Below are 24,768 nucleotides of genomic sequence, written 5' to 3'. Positions count from 1 at the left end.
GGCCAGCTCTAAGGCCTTTGTTAATCGGCGGCTTAGGTTTAGAAAACCTCGCTACGTCTATTGGTGCCAGTGATAATCCACAAGCCCCACATGTCTGGGGAAGAGCGGTAGTCTGAGGATCTATTCCCTGAGTGCAGCACTCAGAAACAGTATTGAGAGCCCGTAGGTCATCCCTTGACCACACGATCCTATCCTTGCGCTCAGACTCACCGGCAGCATGCCTGGCCCCGGCCGCGGTCTGGTCGCGGACGGGCGCAGACGGGCTTGCCTTAGGCGCGCCCGCTGCCCTCGTCCGCTGCGCGCCCGCTGGAAGCACATATTAAATATTAGGTGGGGACGGGGGCATGGCCTGAGTGGTGGTGGGCGTGGCCTGTGTGTCCCAGGGGGTGGCGGCAACACGAGGAAGTATCCCGCGGCAGCGTTCCAAACCGCTGCGCAGGAGAGCTCAGGGGAGTGAGGTAGGTCTTGTCATAAAATCACAATATTACACTCAGCAGTAAAATTCTGTCTTAAAATCACAGTATTACACTCAACCGTTTAAAAACTCGAAGCGACTCTCCCGGTTTCCGCCTCAGGAGATCAAAGTGTTCAGGCTCGCGCTTTTTCACGGATCGCTTTAAATACTCGGGAAAAGGGGCGTGGCCTGAGTGGTGGTGGGCGTGGCCTGTGTGTCCCAGGGGGTGGCGGCAACACGAGGAAGTATCCCGCGGCAGCGTTCCAAACCGCTGCGCAGGAGAGCTCAGGGTAATGAGGTAGGTCTTGTCATAAAATCACAATATTACACTCAGCAGTAAAATTCTGTCTTAAAATCACAGTATTACACTCAACAGTTTAAAAACTCGAAGCGACTCTCCCGGCTTCCGCCTCAGGAGGTCAAAGTGTTCAATGTCCGCGCTTTTTCACGGATCGCTTTAAATACTCGGAAAAAAGGGGCGTGGTCTGAGTAGTGGTGGGCGTGGCCTGTGTGTCCCAGGGGGTGGCGGCAACACGAGGAAGTATCCCGCGGCAGCGTTCCAAACCGCTGCGCAGGAGAGCTCAGGGGAGTGAGGTAGGTCTTGTCATAAAATCACAATATTACACTCAGCAGTAAAATTCTGTCTTAAAATCACAGTATTACACTCAACAGTTTAAAAACTCAAAGCGACTCTCCCGCTTCCGCCTCAGGAGGTCAAAGTGTTCAAAGTGGGAAGTGTCCTTAAACTTTAGAACTTCAACCTCAACTTCCCCATAGGATTGTACGGAGCACTCAGTCGTGTTCCGACACTGCACCTGTCCTCCGTGGGGGTTCCTACTTACTCACCTTGGGTGGTTCCTTGGGGTCCCAGCGATTCTACTTACTCTAGACCTTGTGTTGACTCGAGTTGTGGTTCTTATACCACTATTTTAGTACATGGTTTGGTCCCTCTCTGGTCCCACTGTCTTTTAATGCTACTTACTTTTGTTTCTGTGCTACAGTATTGTTTGCTTTGTGAATATCTTCATGTAGAAGATATTGTGTCGTACTAGAGAGCGTTATATAAATAAATACATATTTTTATAACTACTGTGTCGTTCTCCTTTCATTTCATTAATACAATAAGATTGTCTTCTGGTATAACAAGCTGCTCAACATTCCTTCAAGACTAAGCCTGAAGGCTGCTCTCCACAGCTACCTCTTGGATAGCTTTCTAAGGTTATCTTTGACCTCTTAAATCAGCGTAAGGGCTGTTTGCACTGGTGCGAGGTGCTCACTTTAATTAGTGGACAGCATATACCAGGTCAACGACTCACAGGGAGGCTACTGTATTCACTACAATTGATTTGGCCAGCGCACACCAGACTCTAGGCATTGCACAGCTTTTATAACAACTGAAAGCAGGATCCAGTATAGAAGAATGCCTTTACGGTCATCAGGTGCATCTGCTGGTTTTCAGAGGGAGATGTCCAGAGTATTATCTGGCATAACAGGTGGGAAGGTGTTTAGGATTACATTTTGATATTTGGAAAGGACAAAAAAGAGCATGAAGGGAGATTGAAGGAGGGTTTACATGCTCTAATGAAAAGTGTTCTGAGTGTGAAGGAAGAGAAATGTGGTTTTGGAAAACGGCAGGTGGAATACTTGGGGCACATTATATCTAAGGAAGCCGTACGTCCAACAATCAGTAATGTTGAAGCTATTGTGAATGCTCCTAAGCTCAAGCCTAAAGAACGATTAATGTCTTTTTTGGGGCTAACAGAGTTTTATTCCCGTTTTGTGAAAAAGGATGCCTCGAAGGTGGAAAATTTATGAGCGTTATTAAAGAAAAATGCACCATTTGGTTGTTGGCAAGGAGGAGTTTGTAGCAATCAAGAATGAGGTTGTAAATGCACCATGTTTGAAGTCATTTGTAATGGGGTTGGATTTACTATATCTGTGGATGCCAGTGGTTACGGAGTAGGAGCTGTTCTATCACAAAAGAAGGATGAGTGGGTGGTTGCACATGCATCTCGCACCCTGACACAAGTCGACAGAAATTATTCAGTGATAGAGAAAGAATTACTCGCTCCAACTTGGGCTGTAGAGTGTTTCAGGGTGTATGTTCGGGGAAGGAAATTCAAAATCTGTGTAGACCATAACTCTTTAGTGAACATTTCAAAACCAAGAAGTGGGAAAAATATAACAACACAGTTAGCACGATTGACTTCAAAGTTGCAAATGTATTATTATGATATTGAATTTGTTCCAGACAAAAATACTTATGTTACTGATGGGTTGTGTCAGTTACCAGTGTAATTGTGCACAGCACAGGCAATGGATGAGAGTGGACATGATGTGGCGTACACATATGAAGACGTGATGTGTCATAGGAATAGGGATGTGGCAAATGTGTTAGAGTTGTTGGAGGTGAAAGGGATAGAAGAAATGGAAAAAGATGTGGTGCTGCTGGGTGTAAAAAAATTCATTGTGTGGCCTTTGCAATGACAATTGTAAGCTGAACATAACCCATTTTGGAAGGAAAAGGAGGAATTATCCTTTTGTAAATGTATAGTCCTAAAAGGAGGTAGATTTGTACCTCCTATTAGGATTCGCAAGAACATCATCAAGTTAGGACATGAAGTAAATTGGAGGATGTCAAGCATGAGGCGGAAAGTTTAGGAACAAAATTAGGTTGCCAGGTTTGGATGGTATGGTGGATAGTTGAGTGAGGGAATGTAATACATGCATGTCAAGTGACAAAGTGATTAAACCAATCATGGTCCCTTTGCAAAATATAGATTCATCTAATGGGCCTTGGTGGAAAGTACCAATTGATATTATGGGGCCATTTGCCACGTTACCATCCAAAGAGGCATATACCATTGTTCTCATCGGGCATTACTCTAAGTGGGCGGCAGTTCATATGGTTGGTAGTGTGACCACGGAGGTGGTTATTGATTTTTTGGAAGATATTTTTTCCAGGAAAGGTGTACCAGAGTTGTTGGTGTCTGATAATGGGGTGGAGCTTAAATCAAGTAAGATGCAGTTGTGTTTGGAAAAATGAAATCATGTAAGGGCGTCGTTGTATTATCCCAAAAGTAATGGCCAGTTTGAGCGGTTCAATGGAATTGTCAAAGAGGCAATACAATTGGCAGTTAAGTCTAGGTTATAATGGATGAAATCTCTTCAAAGTATGTTGTTATCGTACACGATTACACATCATTCAGTAACAGGTAGAATGCCATTTGAGGGGTTAAGAGGAAGGAACCCTTCTTCAAAACTTGTACGTTGGTTGTTGAGGATTAAGAAGGAAGTGAAAGGGAAGTCAGAGGCTGAGCTTCTGATGAAGAGGAATGTGGAACGGAGACAAACTCAGGTCATTAACAGAATCAACATTATTATTATTATTATTTGAAGCTTGTAAAGCACACAGCTACAACCAGCAGGCATTTTCCGGCTCTAAGACAGGCGGCAGGTGCGGGTAATCATAGAGGGCGAAGAGTTGGAAAATAGCCAGGTCTTCAAGTGGCATGGGAAAATAGATTCAGATTCAGCCATCCGCAAGGACATTGGCAGGCTGTTCCAGGCTTTGGCCGTGATCACTGCGAAAGCTCTGCCACCCATTCTGTAGAGGCAAAAACGGGGAGTCACCAAAAGATGGAGATGGTTTGATCTGAGAGAGCGGTTAGACTGAGCATGCTTAGGTCAGGCTCTAAAGTAGGCCGGTCCCTGACCCAGCATTGCTCTAAAAGCTAAAACCAGTGACTTAAACTGAATGTGCATGGTCTCTGAAAGCCAGTGAAGCTTCTTCAGTTGGGGAGAAATCGAGTGGCGATTTGGGATGTTATCGATCAACCTGGCCACCGCGTTCTGAACAATCTGTAAGCGTTTGATCAGGGAGGCAGGAGCCCCAGCGTACAGACTGTTTGCATACTCCAGATGTGAGGTGATCAGGGCATAAACAATGATCCGGCAGGATTCCAGAGGGAGAAAAGGGAGAATTTTGAGAATCATGTGCAATTTACCGAAACACACTGAGGAAACCTGGTTGAATTGAGATTTACAGAATAACTCGCTGTTGAACCGGAATCCAAGATTCCTGCCTGAGTCCACAGTTTCCAGAGAGGGGTTCAACTCCAATGGCTGCCATCAAAGAGGTGGAGGAAAGTTTTATTTTTTTTTTATGTTAAGTTTTATTGCAAGCAAAATCAGATACATAATTCACACTGAAAAGGAATACATAAAAATGAAAAAAGAAGAGACATAAGAAACAGAAGTACATTGCAGTTCAACAGATGCTCAAATCAAAGAGAAACAAATGAAAAATCTTGAAAGGATCTGATCCAGGATAGAGGGGTACCCTGAATCCAGAGAATGTATAGTCTCTCAAGCAAAATATCATGAGAGACCGTATCGAATGCCGTGGTCAGGGCGCAAAGCACCAGCATCGCTGCTTCACCTGCGTCCAAACATTCACAAATGGTTTCAGAAACCCCCAGCAATGCAGTCTCTGTGCTATATGCCGATCTAAACCCGGATTGTGAGTCGTGTAAATGATGGCACATCTCAAGATAGCTCGATAATTGCTCTTGAACTACTTTTTCCAGGACTTTGGCTGGTTTAGGTAGCAGGGAAATGGGGCGATAATTTTTAAAAGAGTTCATTTTTCATTTTTGGCAGAGTTCCTTTTCTTGACAAAATACTCTCACATTACTGAGCGCTTAAGTTTGTGAAAATTCTTAATCGCGGCTCTGTAAATTGATTTAGCCTCTGTTTCATAGGATTCTGTTCGAGTTTCTTGCATTGACTTTTTTCAGCCTGCAGAGCGGGGGTAAACCAGGTGGCAGATTTTTTTTTTCTAGAGGAGACAATAGGTAGCTCTGGGGCAACCGTATCAAGGGCAGAGGCGAACCAATAATTAAAGTTAGATACATCTAGTTCCAAATCCCCCCCAACTGCAGATGGGTGCGAGAAAGGGCGGGAGCCAAAGTGTTACAAGTGATTTTAAACCATTTCCTACTGTGATCCCGGGCCAAAGAGGAATTAGTTGATTGAGACAGAGTAGCCACACTAAACAGGATTCAAAAAATGGTCTGACCATGTAAGAGGTATAGGCGGAGCCGTGGACAGATTAGGGTAAACAGTAAACCAGGAGTATGGCCGGCCCGATGGGTAGGGCCTCTAACCCGCTGGGTTAGATCAAGGCCTTCCAGGGTTTCTAGATGCTGTCCAGCTTTAGTGCACTGAGTATCATCCACAAGCAAGTTAAAATCACTAAGGATTATAATATATGTATGTTTAAGCGACAGATCAGTCGGAATATTATAAAAATCCGTAAAATGTTGAGGCGGGAGGTAGGGAGTCTGTAAATAAGAATTCCAGCCATGGCTATATTCGATACAGCAGAGATGCTGAAATACATCGCTTCTAAGGGGCTGATGTTAGGGATTTTCCCAGCCTGAACGTCGGATCACTGTAATCCCACCACCCTTGTTGTTGTTAGGCCTATTTATTCCCACAAAACGATATTCAGGGGGGATGCCAAGATTGAGGTTGGGTTTAGGAAAGTCCCTAACCCACGTTTCCCAGGCATGAGTTGCAAGGAAAAGCAAAATGTCATCCGAATGGCGGGGACGCGATCTACAATTGAGTAAACAGGCTTCAATGGGGGTGAAGACCACTTTGCCCCTTTGCGGGTCCAAAGAGCATTGAGTGTAGTCTGGGAGGGGCTGCGGGATCTAACTTAAAAGTGAATAGACAAGCGGCACAATTAAATAGAGACAGGGGCCCATAAAACTCATATAAGGTCAAAGCACCACAGCACTTATCTCGCACTTCAAGCAGTTGCGACCTAGACCAAAGGATTTGGGCACCGGAGGGGCACCCAGCAGCATGGCTGGCACTGGCCGCGGAACAGGCGCTGACGGGCTTGCTTTTGGTGCGCCTTAAGTGTGCCAGTGGTGTGCCCGCTGCGCACGTCTGCTGCGCGCGTCCGCTGCACGACAGAAATGCTAGGTTTAAGTAGTAAGCGGGTGCTAGTGCGCTAACCCGCTTGTTCCACCTCCAGAAGCAGCCAGAAGTAGAGAAGCCGGCAGACCTCTATACTCTCCACTACAAACGGGCCCGCCCGCCAAGGACCGGAGTAAGAGGAAAAGAGGCAAAGAGCGGCTGAGGTAGGGGCCCTACATACAAGATAACCAAAAGTGCAAAGTGCCAGCAATTGATTTAAAAGCAGTTAAAACACAAATATTAGTTTCAATTTCAAAATTAAAATGCAAATAGTGCGAGTGCCTTACATCTACTCGTGTCGGGTAATAAGAAGATGTCGAATATTTTGGTACGTCAGTATGTGCGAGTGAGGAAACCAGGCCTAGTGGAAAAGGGGGCACCTCATTGGTCTGATCCATTGAGGATCGTAAAGGTGTTGGAAGGTGCAGTGAAACTTGAAGATGGGAGGGTGCGGAATTTATGCCATGTGAGTGATTGCAAGGAGGTTAGAGGACATAATGGTCAGGAGTGTGGTATGCATGACACTGTAAGTGGATGCTTTATGGGCGATGAGGTGTGTTCAAAGGTTGAAGCAAACACTAGGGTGAGTGAGATGTGTGGGAGTTGTGAGGGGGCAAATGGTGGAGGTCAGAGTGATCCAGTTGGAAGAGTACTTTGAAATGCGAGAGAGAGTAAATTGCCTGGTCATATTAAAGAGTTTGTGATGGAATAATATTATATTTTAGTTATTTACAGTGTGCATATTTATTTCAGGGAAGTTGGTGTTCTAAAGGGGAAATGAACATGTGCCATTTATCTGTTGTTGTTTTGTTGTGATTGTTATTTGTATTGAGGGGTAGGTGTGGGACATTGGAGTGTTGTGAGTAGAAGGTTGCTGAGGGACATGATCGGTATTAGAATAGGAACATTGGGGGCAGCAGTTGGCCAGAAGTAGCTGTTGTGCTGGGTCTTGCCGGCATGGCTCTCTATGTATGAGGAACCAGGAACCCATGAATTAACACTTTGAAGTTAATATTACCTATCTGCGGTGGAGTTGTTCTTAACCTGTAGTGCACCGTTTATTATCACCACAGTATGCACCGAGCCTGCAAACACCGCACTCTTGTACGTGTTCAGGAAACTGTTAATAGTGTGTTTAATGTGCACCCACGCATAAGCCCGCAGCACTGCATTGCTCAAGGTGAGTGAGCGGTGGAAGAGGAGACACAGACACGCTGTAAACATCACATTATTCAATTAATAAATGCACAGGTAACCAGCAAACACTGCAGAGCACATACCTTGTCCTTGGTGCCAGGAGATGCATGGACAGAATGTAAAGGTATGGGTGTAACAGTCACATGGTTTTACAGTGTTTACTTACACGCATCAATACAGCTATGGGGGGCTTAAGACTTGAATAATGGATTCTGCAATATGGTGGTATAATAACAAATATGCCTGCGCTTGGGCCTCATGGTATAATCCCCTAGTTGCACCATGAATGATCAGACCAATGAGATCTTCTTCTGAGCAGCTGCAGTGCCCCCTGCCCTCTTTGACTGAGAAGTGCAGTCTGTCTCTGGCTATTGCCCTTCCATTTCTGGTCCTTGGCAGCAGTTTTAAGTTCTTCTTAGAGTTTCTCGTTGCTCAAATGGGTGTAACTTCTGATATTTATTAGTTTTTCCTCGTCTTCATTGCTTGATTTTGCTTTTGAGTAAGTGTCACTCATAGCCGTTGAAATGTCACTCATAACTACACTGAATTTTTTTTTTTTTTACTCATAGCGATCTGTAACCCTCAGCAGGTAGGCTTCATTTGGGCGTGGGTGAAGGCCTGTGATGTCTAGATTTAATGTGCTGTTGCGGCAACTTAAAATAAAGCTGCTGCCTGGAGGTGTCTGACTCTGGTCAATCAGATCGTGCGAGGTCACAGAGGGGTGGGTGCGTTGCCGGGAACAAACAACAGGCAAGGTGCTGCCTCCAGGATCCATGTCTGGAATATTTTCAGACAGAGACGCCTGCCCTCTGATCGATTGATTGATTGATTGATTCTCCACGGGGCACCAGAGTTCCTTCATTAGGAGGCACTGCAGTGTGTAAACATTACAAGTGAGAAAGCATGCTCTACAAGCACAGCGCATGCCAGTGCGATTGCTCAGGGCTGCGCAGCTGAGTTCCTCGAGCACGGCTCCTGTAGTGTTCCCCGAGCGCTATAATTGCGTGACTAATGCATTTTAGTCTATTGATGTGGACACCAGCAGTAAAATGTGTTAGTCTCACTCCTGATGCGTGGTACTGGGCAGGGCTAGATGCATTTCCTCTTTGACTTGCATTGAAGACGCTGCCATGTCAGGCGGGAGAGATAGCCTTTTTGGCTTCAAAAGTCGGGACTGTCCTGTCTGAATCGGGCCTATTGGCACGTATGCACACGAGTATATTGTGGAAGTACCCTAACCCCACGGAGCCTTTGGTCTTTATTCATACATAAACAACACAGGACCTGTAACTTACAGTGGTACTGATACCCTTGGTCCAACCCTCCTGTCTCACCTTTAGGATAGGGTGGTCACCAGATATTCTGGTCAGTCTTTTTGGACCTGGTTCTCCACTTTCCAAAAAGAGAATGCTGTTAACCCCTCTATCTCCACCTGTCTCACAGTGACAGAAAGATAGGAAAAGGAAGATGAAAAAGTGAGAAACAGAGTGGTGTCGCCTCACGGGAGTAACACCATGGAGGCTCTGCAGGAAGGTACTCGCCTGCCGCCTAGGTTCTCATCATCAGCATACACCTCTCCAACGTAAATTGTGAAGTGAAAAAAGAAAAATAACGAATAGGATAGGTGAAGGTGCTTGAGCAACAGAACCTGCATGCACCATGGGTTGAGTGCAGCAAGACTGTGCTCATTCAGGACAGAAGTTAAAAGTGAGTGTCTACTTGCTGGCCTGCTATATTTTATTCTAGGCTGCTAGTGAGCTCGTGTTAAAATGCCGACATGTTTCGTTGCCTATTAGAAAACTTACGGCAACTTCTTCAGGGCTATGTGTGTCACTTCACCCTTCACCCATTCACAGATATGCCTATACCTGTGGATAAAAAGACAAGGAAAACCGCATTCTCCGTATCAGTGACATTTAGTGTACGCGGCTAGGTCTCTCTACAGCAGCACATGTATTCTTACTTGGGCACATTTGGAAGTACATTCTGAAGTGTAAAGGTACATTTACCATATCTCCTGTGTCAGAGGGCATACCTATGCCTCTCTCGAAGTGATACCTATATCACCGGTTCGTGATTTGTTCCACTCTTACTGCTCCCGTCAGTTTCTGCAACAAACATAAAACCCTGTTAGTGGTTCTGTCACCAGGCAGTCCAATTCATTACTCAGAATTGCCCGTTTAGCATGATCAATTCTCCCCTTGTATGTCTGTTGTTCCCTATGGCTGTTATTCATGTTTCTCTAATACCACTATGAATTGCCATTTAGTTTCCCCTTGTGGTTAGTTTCTAGTGTCTACGCTGATGTTAGATGGCTCACTTGAATTTCCGCCCTGTTATCGTCAAGTGTAAAAAGTGTATGTATGTCGCTCTTTTCACCTCAATAATGGGGTGTTCTGTTAGTTTGGCAAAATACATTAATCACAAGGAGTTGCAATCGCTTAATAAATGCTTAGTGAATGGAATCCCCAATTACAAGTTATCCCTTTAAAACTCTGCATTTCGTCCCGGTCGGTTCATCTTACCAGGAACGGCTTGGTCCGGGCGTTGTCTCGGCAGCACCGGGCGCATAGAGCGGCTTGCTTTTAAATGCTTGTGAGCATATCCGGAGCCGTCTTCGTAACGCGACTCCTCCCCTCACCTGCCACAACTATGGCCGCCATCTTATAGTGTGTTATGATACCGATAGTGCATCATGATTCACGATTTTGTGTGGTATAGGATCGCTGCCTATGTTGTTAATACACCATATGTTGTTTCTCTCTAAGCAGAGTTTAAATGTCATAAATTTGGTTAATCTTTCGGAAGTTATCAAATTTTTCAAATTTTACGCTACTTCCAGGACGAGTGGTGTAAGTCAAAAAGCAAAGTGAATTACTAGAACAACTCAGCATTGCAGTTCCATTATGATTAGTGAAGGAATTACTTCATGCCCCGAGCACTATTAAGTAACATTACATAACAATGCTCACAGTGCTATGTCCCATTCAAAACCGTCGCAGCATCTCAAGGATACTATCGTGCAATGCAGGGATAGTCTCATGGGACCATCTCGTCATTCCTCATTCATATGTGTGTCAGGACAGTGTGCTATGTACTCCATTGTCCCCCAGTCAATTACTGATTTCAATGGTTAGGCTCTGCAGGTCGATGTACATCTCTCACCAGGGGTGGTAGATCTATATACCATCCCCACATCATTTTCTTAATAGAGCTAAAAATATAGTTGTGTGGTGGGTCAGATATTTACTTTAGCCCATTCAATGTAGTCATTCAGACCAATTTGGTCCGCACCCTCCCGGTATATCCATCTAGCTTCTCTCGTGCAAAGTTTGCGTTCAATATTGTACTGGTCGCCCTGTACTCGTTCCAGTACCGTCCATCGCAATTGTCTTTGGTTATGTTGCATTGTTTTAAAATGCTGGACAAGTTTGGTCGTCAATTTGCCCGTTCGTATGGTACTTAAATGCTCCTGGATTCGGATCTTGACCTTGCGAGATGTTAAACCTATGTAATGTAAATCACACGGACAGGTTATTCTGTATATACCCACGCACAAACTGCAACAGCAGACGCTAAGTTACACGAGGCAAAAGCGACAACCGCGAGCAAAAAAAAAACACGCCGTAGCAAAGGTACCATGAGGAAAAAGTGACAAGTATGCACGTTATAATAGAACAAAGTACAAATAGAGGTACAATCTGCAACTAAGCTAGACACTCAGACACTCTGCCTGGACCCATCCCCCGTTTAGGCCTCCGAGTCCCCCATTCCCACCGTACTTCCGTCTTACACCCATTACACATTCTTGACTCCGTGGATGCCCGGAGCCTCGGCCTATAACCCCCGTCTTTACAGCCGCCTGCTCCAGTCCATTCTTCTGACCTGACCAGACCGCTCTTCCCCCTGTGCCCCCAATCCTCAATTGCGTGTGGCACGGGACCCTAGTAGAGCAACGCAGCATTGGGGCCGCCAGCGGCGTGCCATGCTTGCCTCCCCTCTCTCTACCAACTCTTGTTCTCACTTCAACTGTCGATCTGTGTCCCCCCGCCCCCTGGGCACCTTGCTCGGGCCATTATTCTAACTGCCCCCCCACCCTCTTCCTGGCACAATTCTTCCGAGTTTAACCCTCACTTAATGCGCTCGCCCCGCCGATGCCAGGAGTGGGATCTTCCCTCTATTGAGGGGCCGAGGTCTGACCCTCACCATTCCCACCCGAACCTCCTAACTACCCGGCCACTTGTTCTGTATCCATACGCATCCTTGTTGCGCTGACCCATGCCTTCTTAATTGACTACCACGGGGATGGGGTGGGGGGGGGGCAAACTCCTTGCCGGCACTTCTCCAAGCTCCCTGCACCTTACGCTCCCACCCCCCACCCCCTGCCCCCCCTTATCTGCCGCTCCCTACCATGCCGGTGGGGCAGGCTCCGCCCCTTTCCCCCCAATTCGGCGGCCCTCCCCGTTCTCCTCATTTGACAAATTCCTTTCCCTTGATGACTCCCCCTTTGCTGTCCTAACCCCCTCCGCTGTGTCTTCTTTGGCTGCCTGCGTTGGTGCCCCACTACGCCTCCTATCTTTTGGCGCCCTGACCGTCTCCCGCCCCCTTGTTCGCTTTTTGCGCCATAACCCCCCCCCTCCTTCCCCCCAGCCCAAGCCCACGTGAATTTCACCGGAACCGCTCCTGCCCTTCCCCTTAATGGCCACCCTGTTCCATGTCGACACAATCCATGCCTAATTCTTGCATACACCTTTAGTGCTTATTCACCACGAGTGCCATCTAACGATATGCCTTCGCTACACATGTCTAACTCCCTTCTTATTTCTGTTCCCTTTGCATCGGCGGACTATTCTCCGAATGGCACCAACTGTGCCTCCCTGACCCTCGCCCATAACCCTATTCCCTACATTCCTCACCTGGTAGCCCCCTCCCACCAACCCTATGCTTCCACCCTTTACCCTGCAATCCGACCCCCCTTATGCCTCCTCCATGGCTACCTCGTTGGCGCCCTTTTTCGCTATCCTAGACTGCACGTTCTTGCTCGTCCCATAATCACCTCCGCACCCCGCATTCCCTCCTTTGGCCCCCGCGGTCCGGTACCCCACCGCCGCCCGCCTTGCGGCCATCACTTTTGTCACCTCCCGAGACTTCCCTTCAAAACAGAGCCCCCACTGCCTCGAGAGCTGCCACCCGCCGACGAATGAGTACTTCTCATAATTCCACCTCCAGCCAACCTGACATCCTCCGTGTCTCGTATGCCCAATCCGGCATTCACCTTTCCCCCACCTGGCCTCCATCCCCACCCACCCCCTTCTTGTCCTTGAGCCCCCTGCCCAAGGCGCACCCGTCCCTCCTGGCCCGTGGCAGAGCACCCCCCTAATCCTGGTCCCCTTGACATCGAACCCTCCGTGCCGTTATTTATTCCCTTCCCCTTATTGTTGAGGGCCACTGTCTGCGCTGCACCCCGCGCCATCACCCCGTGCCGGCAGTTCTGCCCACAAGCCCTCGGCCTCCCCCCCTCCCCCCCACAAACACACAAAACACCGTCCGGCCAAGCCACCCTCCTGCCCCCGACCCCAACCACGATCCACGAGCCTCCCCCGAGCCCCCCAACCATTTAAATGCAGGTACCCTTTCCCGAGCGCCCCTCCCTGTGCATAAGGCCCGAGGGCTCGCCTATCCCACACTTCACACCTACCCACCTGTACTCGGTCTCACCCCTTCTGCTGTCATTATTGTCGCCTGAGCACCATGGCAACCTTGCCCCAACGCGCACCATTGCCCCGCCGGACACCTCTTCGACCTTCTCTATCCCGATGCCCTTGTCACCATACTTGGAAACTCCGCGATGTCCTTGCCCGCGCGCGGCTTGAACCCCTCAGACCGCCCCATATTCCAGCCGCCTAGATCCTCGCATTTACCCGCCCAGAAACCAATCCTTGCAATCGCCCAGGCCTGACGCCCCGCCGACCCGAGCCAGTAAGGTCAGCAAACCCATAACCCCCCTCCCCCCCCCCCTGGTGTTCCCCCCCCATCATCTGCCGCCCCCTGCGCCGGCAATTGTTGGCTAATTTGCGGGCAGTGACTAATAACTGTCCTCTACCTTCCGCTATCAATACTTGCTATCCCGCCCACTCTTCACCTTTCCTTCCATTGCACCATCTACCCCTCTCCTTGCGCCTCGCTCTCCGCACTCCCAGCCACCGCCACCCAGCCCCCCCTGCTGCCCAGTGCCCTCTCCCACTCATTCTCTCCTACACCCCCCATATTACAACCCCCCAAGCCAACACCTCCCCCACCTCACCTGGCACTCTGTCGACGCCGCACCTCTTCCCCTGACACAATTCCCCGGAGAAAGAGGGCCTTGTGCCCGGTGCCCACCTTTAAAAACCCCTACCCCCTGCCACATTCCTAACCCTAGATTTACAGCTGAGCTGGCCCAGCCCATTCTCTGGTGGGCCCGCTCTTTCTCCTTCCTTATCTCCAGCCAATCCTTATTGGTGCCCGGGCTCTGCATCCCGGGGGAGGCCTCCACTGAGACCCCCGGTCCAGCCACTGTCCCCCTCCCCCTGGGGAGTGGGGGGCTGAACCAAGGGGCATTTTTGGAGGGTTTCTGTACAAGAAACTCTGTGATTGGTCAGAAATGTGATCTTCCTGGGGTGGTCGGGCCTCCTTGGCTGCTGAGGAGAGGAGGCTCCCGCAGGCGCCATCGGAAGGCGTCACAGGGTCACGTGACGCAGTACGAGGTGCCGTGCGTAAACGCGCGCCTGGGCGAAGGAGCGGGAGGTGCAACGCTCCCTCCTGCCGCTAGTGGTGGGGAGGCTCCAGAGGAACCTTCAGCGCATCACCAGCACTCTGCATACCCACAATCCTGTGCGCGCCTCATAATGCTGCTTTACTGTCATACTAAGTGCAGGGCTCTTTGCGACATTAAAAACGATAAAGAGCGGACGTTTTAGAACGAAAGAGCCAGAGTATCAGTCCGCTAGTAGGAAGGCACGAAATTAGGCACACTACGTTTCGAAGGGAAATTCCGGATGATTAGTGTATTGTTCTCTATGCAGTTCAATACGAAGCAGTGGCAAAGCCACTAATGCTCAATAGAGGTACCTTGAACAATACCTGTAAATAAAGGACCGGAGTCAGAAATGACGCCCTGACAAGGAAGGAAACAAAAGAAGTGAATCTGCTCTCCCCCCATTGCTGGAAACAGTCTCCAGACGAAAATTATACAAATCCCCATGGGGCTGCTGCAGGAGCCTGGCTGTCACTGGAGGGGGCGTGACCAGCCAGTCATTTGCATACCCAGAAGCCTCTGCGGCAAACAGCCGATTCATCACTGCAGGCGACGCAGGCCTCTGTTTAACAGTAGAAGGAGCGCCTGTAGCTGTGCACTCAGATGCATTCATGGGGTGACTCACACGTCACCGCTGTAAAGTCACCCTACTAGTAGAAAAGTTATACTTTTATTGTGTTTACGTACACAGGACAAGAGTCACTCAGTCAATACACAATCCGCAGTCCACGCGCACTGCGAGGGGCCGTGACAAGCGGAAGTTAGTGTGATTGGCGAAGGGTTTTTGTGCAAGAAGCTCCGTGATTGGTTGAAACGTGAGGCCTCCAGGGGGCGGACGGGCCTCGCTGAGGAGAGGAGCGCGCGCTGCTTCCCTCAGGAAGGCGTCATCGCAGGCGCGTCACCGGATGCCGGGGTCTTTGAGGCACTAGAAACGATAAAAATAAAGAGCGGACATTTAGGAACGAGGGGGCAGAGCATCCGCCCTCAAAAATTGGAAGGCACGAAACTAGGCACACTGCGTTTCTAAGGGAAATTCCAAGTTATTTTATTAGTGTATTGTACCATATGCGTTTATAAACGAAGCATTGGTAAAGCCAATAGTGCCCCATAGAGGGACCTTGAATAATTGTGTTACAGATGGGTCGGAGGCAGAGATGGCGCCCAGAGAAGGAAGGAAACAAAGATAGTGTATCCCCCCCTCCTCGCCCCCCCAGTGCTGGAACCGACTCGAGACGGAAATGATACATTTGGGACCCAGAGCACAAGTCCCCAGGGGGCTGATGCAGGAGCCTTGCACTCACCGGAGGGGGTGTGGCCAGCCACAGTCATTTGCATACCCAGAAGCCTCTGCGGCAAACATCCGATTCATTACTACAGGCGACACAGGCCTCTGTTTAACAGCAGAAGGAGCGCCTATAACTGTGCACACTGTAAAGTACACGTAAGTTCTTAATTTGATTGTCAACATAGCACGCTACGGCGTACTCATGTTTTAGCACCCGCTCAGTGTTCCATCATTGTGCACGCACTCTTGAAGAGAATGTTTCTCTTCAAAAGTGCGTCCCCTCGAGTCAATCCTGTATACAGTTTATGTTTAATGGTTTGTGTCAGTTGTTCCTTGAACTTACTTGAACAGGCTGCGCTCCTGTGTTCTGCTGTATATTACTTAAATAAAGTATTTCTTAATACTTTCACCGTCTGCTTCCTGTATCAATCGCTCTTCACATATTGGCGACAAGCATCTCGGCAACTCCGGCGATTTTACCAGCATTTCACCATTTTTGCGCATCCTTCTCAAATACCTTCATTTTTGTGTGCACCGCGCTAACCTCGATTTTGATCTACTACTGCATTCCTGGAAACCTCGTCATCCTGTGGCACTGCGCTGAACCGTGAGGCATTTCTTCTCTTTTCACAGTTTTGGGATACCAGCGTTTGATTTGTCTAGCGGCCAACTACGCGTATGACATCGTCTTCAACGTCATTACGCTCACGCCCAGACAGCCAGGTTTATTCACTCGTCTCTATGACAACGCTGTAACGAGTGATTTTGAAGTTGATTTTCTTCAACCAGTGACCCTCAAGTTGCTTTTAAACAGCGCGCACTCCTAATTCAAAAGGTATTTGCTTCATATTTACAAAAGAAAAGACTTTCTGCATTTTTAAAAAAGTATTTGTTTTATATTTACAAGTTAAAAGACTTCCTGCATTTCGTTTTAACTACATGTTATATACTGTTATTACTATTTCACAAGAAATTTAAAAGCTTCCTGTTTTAATTACTTTATCATGGCCACTAGTCAACAAATTGTTTATTTGAACCAATTTTTACCCAATCCTGGTAAACCTAAAGAGTCATGGAAGTTATGGTTCATAAGTTTTGAAAATTACTTAGTGGCCATTGGAGCAGATGAATACTCTGCAAAAAGGAAGCTGGCCATTTTATATAGCCATTTGGGTACTGCAGGAAAAGAAATTTTCAACAATCTTCCATTGTCTGTACCTCCATCAGGAGATGGAGAAGGATGGAATGTTTTCACAGATGCAATTTCAAGATTGAATAAAAAATTTATTGATCAACCAAGTATTATGATGGAGCGTTTCAACTTCATGAAAAGGAAACAACATCAAGATGAGTCTGTGGAAGACTTCATCTCTATTTTAAGAAATTTGGCTGCGGAATGCAATTTTGGAGCATATCTAGATACTGTTTTAAGAGACCAGTTTGTCTACAACTGCTATCACAAAAAAATTCAGGAAAGAATTTTAAGTTGTCGTGACCCCACGTTAAATGAAGTGTTGGATATGGCCAAAAGTGTAGAAAGGTCGATTGTTTCTTCCAGATGCATCACCGATGGAAATTCTCTTCAACATGAAAAGGATGTACAAATTAATGCTGTTCTTCAAAAAAACTCATCATTTAAACCTTTTCAAAAGAAATTTAATTCTTATTGCTTTAGATGTGGATCAAAAAGCCACCTTAGTAACAGCCCCACATGTCCTGCGTTGGGTAAAAAATGTACTTTTTGTAGCAAAATTGGCCACTTTAATATTGTTTGCAGAAACAGGAAAGGTGTTAGAATCAATAACCTTTCTTCTGTTGAAGACCCTAATGAAAATGTTTCCAACATTGAAATGTCTGTCTTGCAATCTCCATTTGATGATCTTCACATTAACTCTATTCAAAATGTTGATTCTAACCTGTCTATTCCTGAAAGGAAAATTCTCTCCATTGATTTAGTTAAACTTGATCTAGACACTACACTTGTCAAAGACCCCACTTGCTGTGTAATTGTTGATGGTGTAGAATTAGACATGATAGCAGATTCAGGGGCACCTGTTACCATCATCTCTAATACCTTATTTGATAAAATCTGGAGCAAGAATGTAACTTTATCTCCTCTTGACATCATTCCCAAAGCCTATAATAAGAAACGTATTGACATGTTAGGATATTTTATTTCAAGAATTGAATGTTTAGGTAGGTTTACTAATACAAAAATATACATTGCCATTGATGGAAAACTTATTGTTGGATGGCAAGATTTGGCTAGAATGGGTTTGAAATTGGTTCCTGGTTCTGACACACCAGTCCAAATCAATGAAACCTCAATTTTTAATGTGGTTCATGAAGAAAACTTGGAGATTCAGAATTTAATATCTGAATTTCCAGAGGTTCTCAAAGATTCCGTGGGCTACATCAAAGATTTTGAGCATCTGATCAAATTGAAACCCAATGCCATTCCTGTCTGTCATAAACTGAGAAATGTTCCTTTGAATGTAAGAGATGACCTTAAAAAAGTATACATATTCATGGTAAAAGAACTTGACTACTTGGACCATAGTATTTCTACATATGGTATTAAACCAAAGATTTGTTTAACCAAAGCTATTTCCAATGTTGCTGTCCCTAAAGATAAGAATGCCCTAAGGTCATTTCTTGGACTTGCTGAGTTCTATTCACGATTCATCCAAAATTATTCTCAATTTATCCAACCTCTCCGCACCTTACTCAAGATAGATATCAAATTAATTTGGTCTGAAGAAACTAACAAGGCTTTTGACACTGTTAAAAAGGTTATTGTTGAAACACCTGCACTATCATCATTCAATCCAAGTTTAGAATGTACCATTGCTATTGACGCAAGTCAAAAGGGTTTAGATGCGGTGTTAACTCAAAGAGACTCTTGTAGGGAGAATACTATAGGTTTTGCGTCAAGAGCCTTAAATGTAGCTGAGTCTCACTATAGCACTATTAAAAGAGAAGCCCTTACCTGTTCTTGGGCAATTGAAAAATTCAAAACAATTATATGGGGCTCTCACTTTATTCTCCTCAGTGATCACAAGCCCTTACTTCATCTTCTCAATGGTAATGGTACAGGCAAGGCTTCCTCTAGGTTAGTTCGTATTTTGTCTAGACTACATGAGTACAATTTCACCATTAGACACATTTCAGATGACAATAATTTGCATGCTGTTGCCCTTTCAAGACTTACTTTACTTGAAAATGATGTTGATGATGATTCCGTTGATGACGTTGAGTGTGTTGTAGCATCCATAGAAGAGTTGGTCCTTTCACCTTTTTGTATATCAGAGACTGAATGGAAACATAGTTACTCTGAGAATTCAGTTCTTCTCAATGTTAAAAATCTAATTGTTTCTGGATGGCCAAGAATTCGCTCTCTCCCTGCGTCCTTGAAAGTCTTTGCTCAAGTGTCTAGTGAACTTTCCATTGCTAATGATGTCATTTTTAGGGGTGATTTATGTGTTCCTCCTTTGGGTATTAAAAAAAAAACTTTTTGACTTTGCTCATCAGGGACACCTTGACATTGACAGCACCTCAAAGAAATTGAAGGAACACTTTTGGTGGCCTGGTCTAAATGGTGATGTTGCTAACTGGATTGGGTCTTGTTCTACTTGTCTGGTTTCGGACAAGCACTGGAAGACAACCCTTTTACCGTTGCATACAGTTCCTTTTCCTTCTGAAGCTTTGCAAAAGCTAGCTATTGACTTCTCTGGTCCTTGGAAGATTTTAACTAGTAATAAACGTTTTATTGTGTCACTAGTTGACTATCATTCTAAGTGGTGTGTTTTTAACTTCTTAGACTCTCCCACTTCTGTTACTGCCATTGATTTTCTCAGTAAAGTTTTTCTCTCTGAGGGTCCCCCCAGAGAGCTGGTCAATGACAATGGCTCTCATTTTTGTTCATCCTCGTTTGAATCATTCCTCAAGTCTTATGATATCAAACATCTTAAAGTGGCATTATACTCTCCTTCTTCCAACAGACTAGTCGAGAGAATGAATAAGTTTTTCAAGGAGAGAATACAGACCGCTATGTCTTCTAGTCTAGATGTAGAAAAATTCCTTAGGGGCAAATTATGGTCTTATTTAGTTAACCCTCATAGTACAACTAGTGTTTCCCCTTTCAGACTCCTGAGGAAGAGAAATCCTAATGAGAACATTTGCCCTTCTTGGTTAAAAGATTTGAAAACTCAGGACAACTCTTATTTAGCTTGTCTTGACAAAGAAATTGTCAAAGTAAATGTTGCTTCTAAGCAATTATCCCAAGAAAGAAATTTTAATTCAAAGTTTCTTTCTTCTGTTCAGCCATTCCATGTTGGAGACTGGGTCAAGATTAAGTTTAATAACAAGGTTAAAAAAAAAGGCCTTTCGACCTTCTCCTTACACACACAGGTCCTTAAAGTATCTAAGGGATCTCTCTTTCTTAATGGAAGGGGGTGGTGGAATAAGCATGTCATTGTCAGACTCACTCCTGAACAAACAAGGAAAATTTCCACTACCAAATATGTAAATGAACCGTCCTCTTGTTCATTTTTCCCTTTAGGTACCACCTCTGATGAAGACACACTTACTAATAATTGTTCTTCTTCTTCTCGAAATTCACTTCCTAATTCAAACTTTGTTTCAGATTCTCAGATTGAAGAAACAACATGTGATGCTGCTGATGAACCTCATGTTGTTGCAACTTCTTCTTCTCTTGTTTCCTCTGACAGGTCTCACAGGAATTGTTCTCTCCCAACTCGTTTTAAAGATTATTTTCTTTCTTAAATATTGACTTTTTATTGTCATTTTGTTTTCTTTTATTTATGTAAATAGGGAGAAGATGTAAAGTACACGTAAGTTCTTAATTTGATTGTCAACATAGCACGCTACGGCGTACTCATGTTTTAGCACCCGCTCAGTGTTCCATCATTGTGCACGCACTCTTGAAGAGAATGTTTCTCTTCAAAAGTGCGTCCCCTCGAGTCAATCCTGTATACAGTTTATGTTTAATGGTTTGTGTCAGTTGTTCCCTGAACTTAACTTGAACAGGCTGCGCTCCTGTGTTCTGCTGTATATTACTTAAATAAAGTATTTCTTAATACTTTCACCGTCTGCTTCCTGTATCAATCGCTCTTCACACACACACAGGCATTCATGAAAGTGACTGGCACGTCACCGGTGTAAAGTCACGCTACCAGTAGGAAGTGATAATATTATTGTGATTGCGCGGACAGATAGACATTTCGTCTTTCTACAAGGCCTAATTCCGCGGGTCACGCGCACTCCGAGGGGCCGTGAGAAGCGGACTGTGGGTTAATTTTTAGAGGGTTTCTGTACAAGAAGCCCCGTTATTGGTTGAAATGTGAGCTTACCGGGGGCGATAAGGCCTCGCTGAGGAGAGGAGCGCCCCCTTGCTTCCCTCAGGAAGGCGCCATCGCAGGTGTGTGCAACGCTGCGTGATGGAAGGAGTCACGGGGTCACGTGACGCAGAACGAGGCGTCGTGCGTAAAGTCACGTGACGCAGAACGAGGCGCCGGGGGTAGGGGGGGTGCACCGCCCCTTCTAGTCGCTAGAGGTCGGGAGGCTCCAGAGGAACCTTCATCGCGTCACTCCTAATCTGCATACCCACAATCCTGTGCGCGCCTCATAATGCTGCTTTACTCTCATATACATGCAGGGCTCTTTGTGGCATTGAATATGATAAAGAGCGCACATATAAGAACGAGGGGGCAGAGTATCAGTCCTCAAGTAGGAAGACACGAATCTAGGCACACTATGGGCCTTATTTATGAAGGCCTTGCGCCGTCGGTGCGTCACTTTTTCCCTTGTTAAAAGTGACGCACCGGCGGCGCAAGGCCTTCATAAATAAGGCCCCTGGTATAAGAAACCGACTCTAGACGGAAATTATACATTTGGGATCCCAAGAGCGCAGGTCACAATGGGTTTACTACTGCAGGATCCATGCTGTCACTGGAGGGGGCGTGGCCAGCAGCAGTCATTTGCATACCCAGAAGCCTCTGCGGGAAACTCCCGATTCATCACTGCAGGCGACACAGGCCTCTGTTTAATATTATGAGGGGTATCTGTAGCTGTGCACACAGAGGCAGTCATGAAAGTGACTGGCGTGTCACTGGTGTAAAGTCACCCTACTAGTACGAAGTTATATTTTTATTGTGACTCCGCGGACAAACCAATTGTCGGGTCACGCGCACCTCGAGGGGGCCGTGAAGTTGTTGACATTTTGGGGGGGGTTTCTGAACAGGAACAGAATTCCGTGCTTGGTTGAAAATGGGAGCATCCGGGGGCGGTTCCGCCTCGTAATTGACATGACATGGTCCTTATTAACAGTAATCGTTTGTTCTGCAGCTCTATACCCCAGTGTCCCACCCATGTTGAAGGAGGCAGAGAGAGCACTATTGCTGTTATGTTTATTACCAGGAAGTACTCCCTGCTGGCTGGTGACTTCGAGGTAGCACCAAATACTGCAAGTGACCATCAGCCACATGCATCAAGCTTTTTGCATTCGCAAACAGTGCGAATGGCAAAATTCGGCCGTTTGCGAATGCAAAAACCTTTTTTGGGATGCATCATTTTTTTCCATTTTTCGCAATTTAAGAAATCGCAATTTTTTACGATTTCTTAAATTGCAATAGCATTTAAGAAATTGCAAATTTTGCGATTTCTTACATACTATGCATGATTTTTTTTAATTTGGGAATTCACAATTAGGAAGGGGAAAATTACCATGAAGTAAACCTTCGTGGTAATTTGCGAAAAGTTTCAAAAATGCACAAAAGTGCATTTTTGAAACTTATGTTTTACACACACATGCCCTTGGGACATGTGTGTGAGTAAAATGTACTTACATGACATTTCAGGGGTGCAGGGGGGTCCTGTGGACCCCCCTGCACCCTTGAAATTGCATTCTCATTTTGCAATTCCTTAATTGCGAATTCGCAAAATGAGAATGCCTTCCTATTGATTCCAATGGGCCTAGTCAATGTAAAGCGATTCCTTAATTGCAATTTGCAATTAAGGAATCGCCAATAAGGAAAATTAAGAAATCACAAAAACTTTTGCGATTTCTTGATGCATAGGAATTTGCGATTCCTAAATTGCAATTCCTTAATTTTCGCAATTTAGGAATCGCAAATTCCTACAATGATGCATGTGGCTGCATATCCCTTAAACCGTTCTCTTTCATATAACAGCTAGGGATGGCAAGTTGATGGGACCCTATTGATTTTAATCAAAATAAACGGTTGAGACTAAGCTGGGGTAAAGTTGATCCCATCCAATTTGAAGCAAAAACCTCCACGACAAATTAAAATCTCATCATGAGTTGTCCCCATGCGGACTCCCTGCCTGATGAGGTGGTTCATGATTTTTAACTGATCGGTGCAGATGTGGCAAAAGATCTGACCAGATCATTTAGAAAAGGGGAATTTCAGGAGGTGCAATGGTTTAATGCTGAGAGTTCCAGAGCGCATAAGAATCTTAAAATGGCCCTCCATGCCAATCCCCGTGATCGAACACTAATGCAAAATTTAAGGCAGACCTACAAGGGCACCATTAAACCAAGACAAGAGGAACTTAGGAGTTTGGCTTGGGAGGACTTGGAAAGAGCCAGTGCCCTGAAAGAGTGTAAGAGTTTTTGGGACATAATTAATCGCCCCCTTTTTAAAGATGGCCTTGAATTCACATATCCTAGGGGCAACCTGGGAATCCCACTTTCAGCAATATTTAACCCAAAAAAACACCTTAATAGATGAAGGAAGTGGGGAACCAGTTTTTGACCTATCATTGGCCTCACAATTAAGTTCATCACTCACAGTGGCAGAGACTGAGCAGGCCCTTGAGAGAGGAATTAGCATGAAAGCCCCTGACGGGGTCCTTTGGATCTGGTTAAAAGAAACCCTAATTATGGGCACTCTTGCTCACTAATGATTTTAAAGCTGCAGTGATTGGCCCCATTCCATCAACCTAGAGAGAGGCTATTGTGGTTTCAGTATATAAGAAAGGTAACAGGAGTGACCCTTCCAGTTATAGGCCAATCTCATTAATCGACGCCACTGTAAAGGTATTAGGGAGGGTTATCATTACGCGTCTTGAGACCTGGGCGAATAGTGCAGTGATTGTGTCCAGATTGCAATATGGTGTAACAAGGGGGGTGGGCACCACAGAACAGTGCCTCAATGTGTCCCTTATTATGGGCAAGTACATGAAGGCCAGGAGGGGTTCTATCCACCTGGCGTTCATGGTCTAGTCCAGTGCTTTCGACACAGTTAATCGCGACAAGTTGTGGGGAAAAATGGAGCAAATGGGTTTTGAAGAGGCTCTTGTATCCCCCGGTGTAGACTTCATGAGGCAGATTTACGTTGCCTGACGCATCTCTGCAAATCGGCAGAGATGCGCCAGGAAAGATACGGCACGCAAGTTCATCCTTGCGCCACCCATGATGCGCCGCATTTACAATGCGGCGCACCATGGCATAGGAATGAACAGATGCGTGTCGCATCTTGGGCGTAAAGTTGGCGCAGTGCTGAAGTTGTGTTGCGCGCGGCACGCAACTCCAGCACTTTTCCAACATGCCCTATCTTTAACGTGGTGCGTCAAGCCTTACGCCTGCTTCAAGCAGACGCAGGGTTTTGACGCATCAGCGTTGGGAAAGTGACTCAGTGAAATCTTGTAGATTTCACTGAGTCACTTTTCAGGGGCGTTCCTGCGACGGAACGCCCCCCCTGCACCGGAACGCCTACATGATACCTGATGCAGGTTTCATGTGGCATAGGGCCTTACACCGTGACGCATCTCCATAGATGCGTCACTTAGTAAATGCCTCGTAGGGATGTGCCACGTTTATGCCGCCTTGCGTGACGCAACAGCGGCGTAAACGTGGCGCAAGGGGCTTGTAAATCTTCCCCCATACCTCTACAACGGTTGCCATATGATACGGTTCTAGGGGGGAGAAGACGGGGCCCATCGTCTCCACAGAAGGTGTTTGGCAGGGCTGCATTCTAGCCCCATTCCGCTTTTTTAATGTAT

The sequence above is a fragment of the Lissotriton helveticus genome (genome assembly GCF_964261635.1).
Source record: "Lissotriton helveticus chromosome 1_1 unlocalized genomic scaffold, aLisHel1.1 SUPER_1_unloc_27, whole genome shotgun sequence".
Classification (NCBI taxonomy): domain Eukaryota; kingdom Metazoa; phylum Chordata; class Amphibia; order Caudata; family Salamandridae; genus Lissotriton; species Lissotriton helveticus.
The sequence above is the reverse complement of the archived record's forward strand: the minus strand, read 5'-3'. Positions refer to the sequence as shown.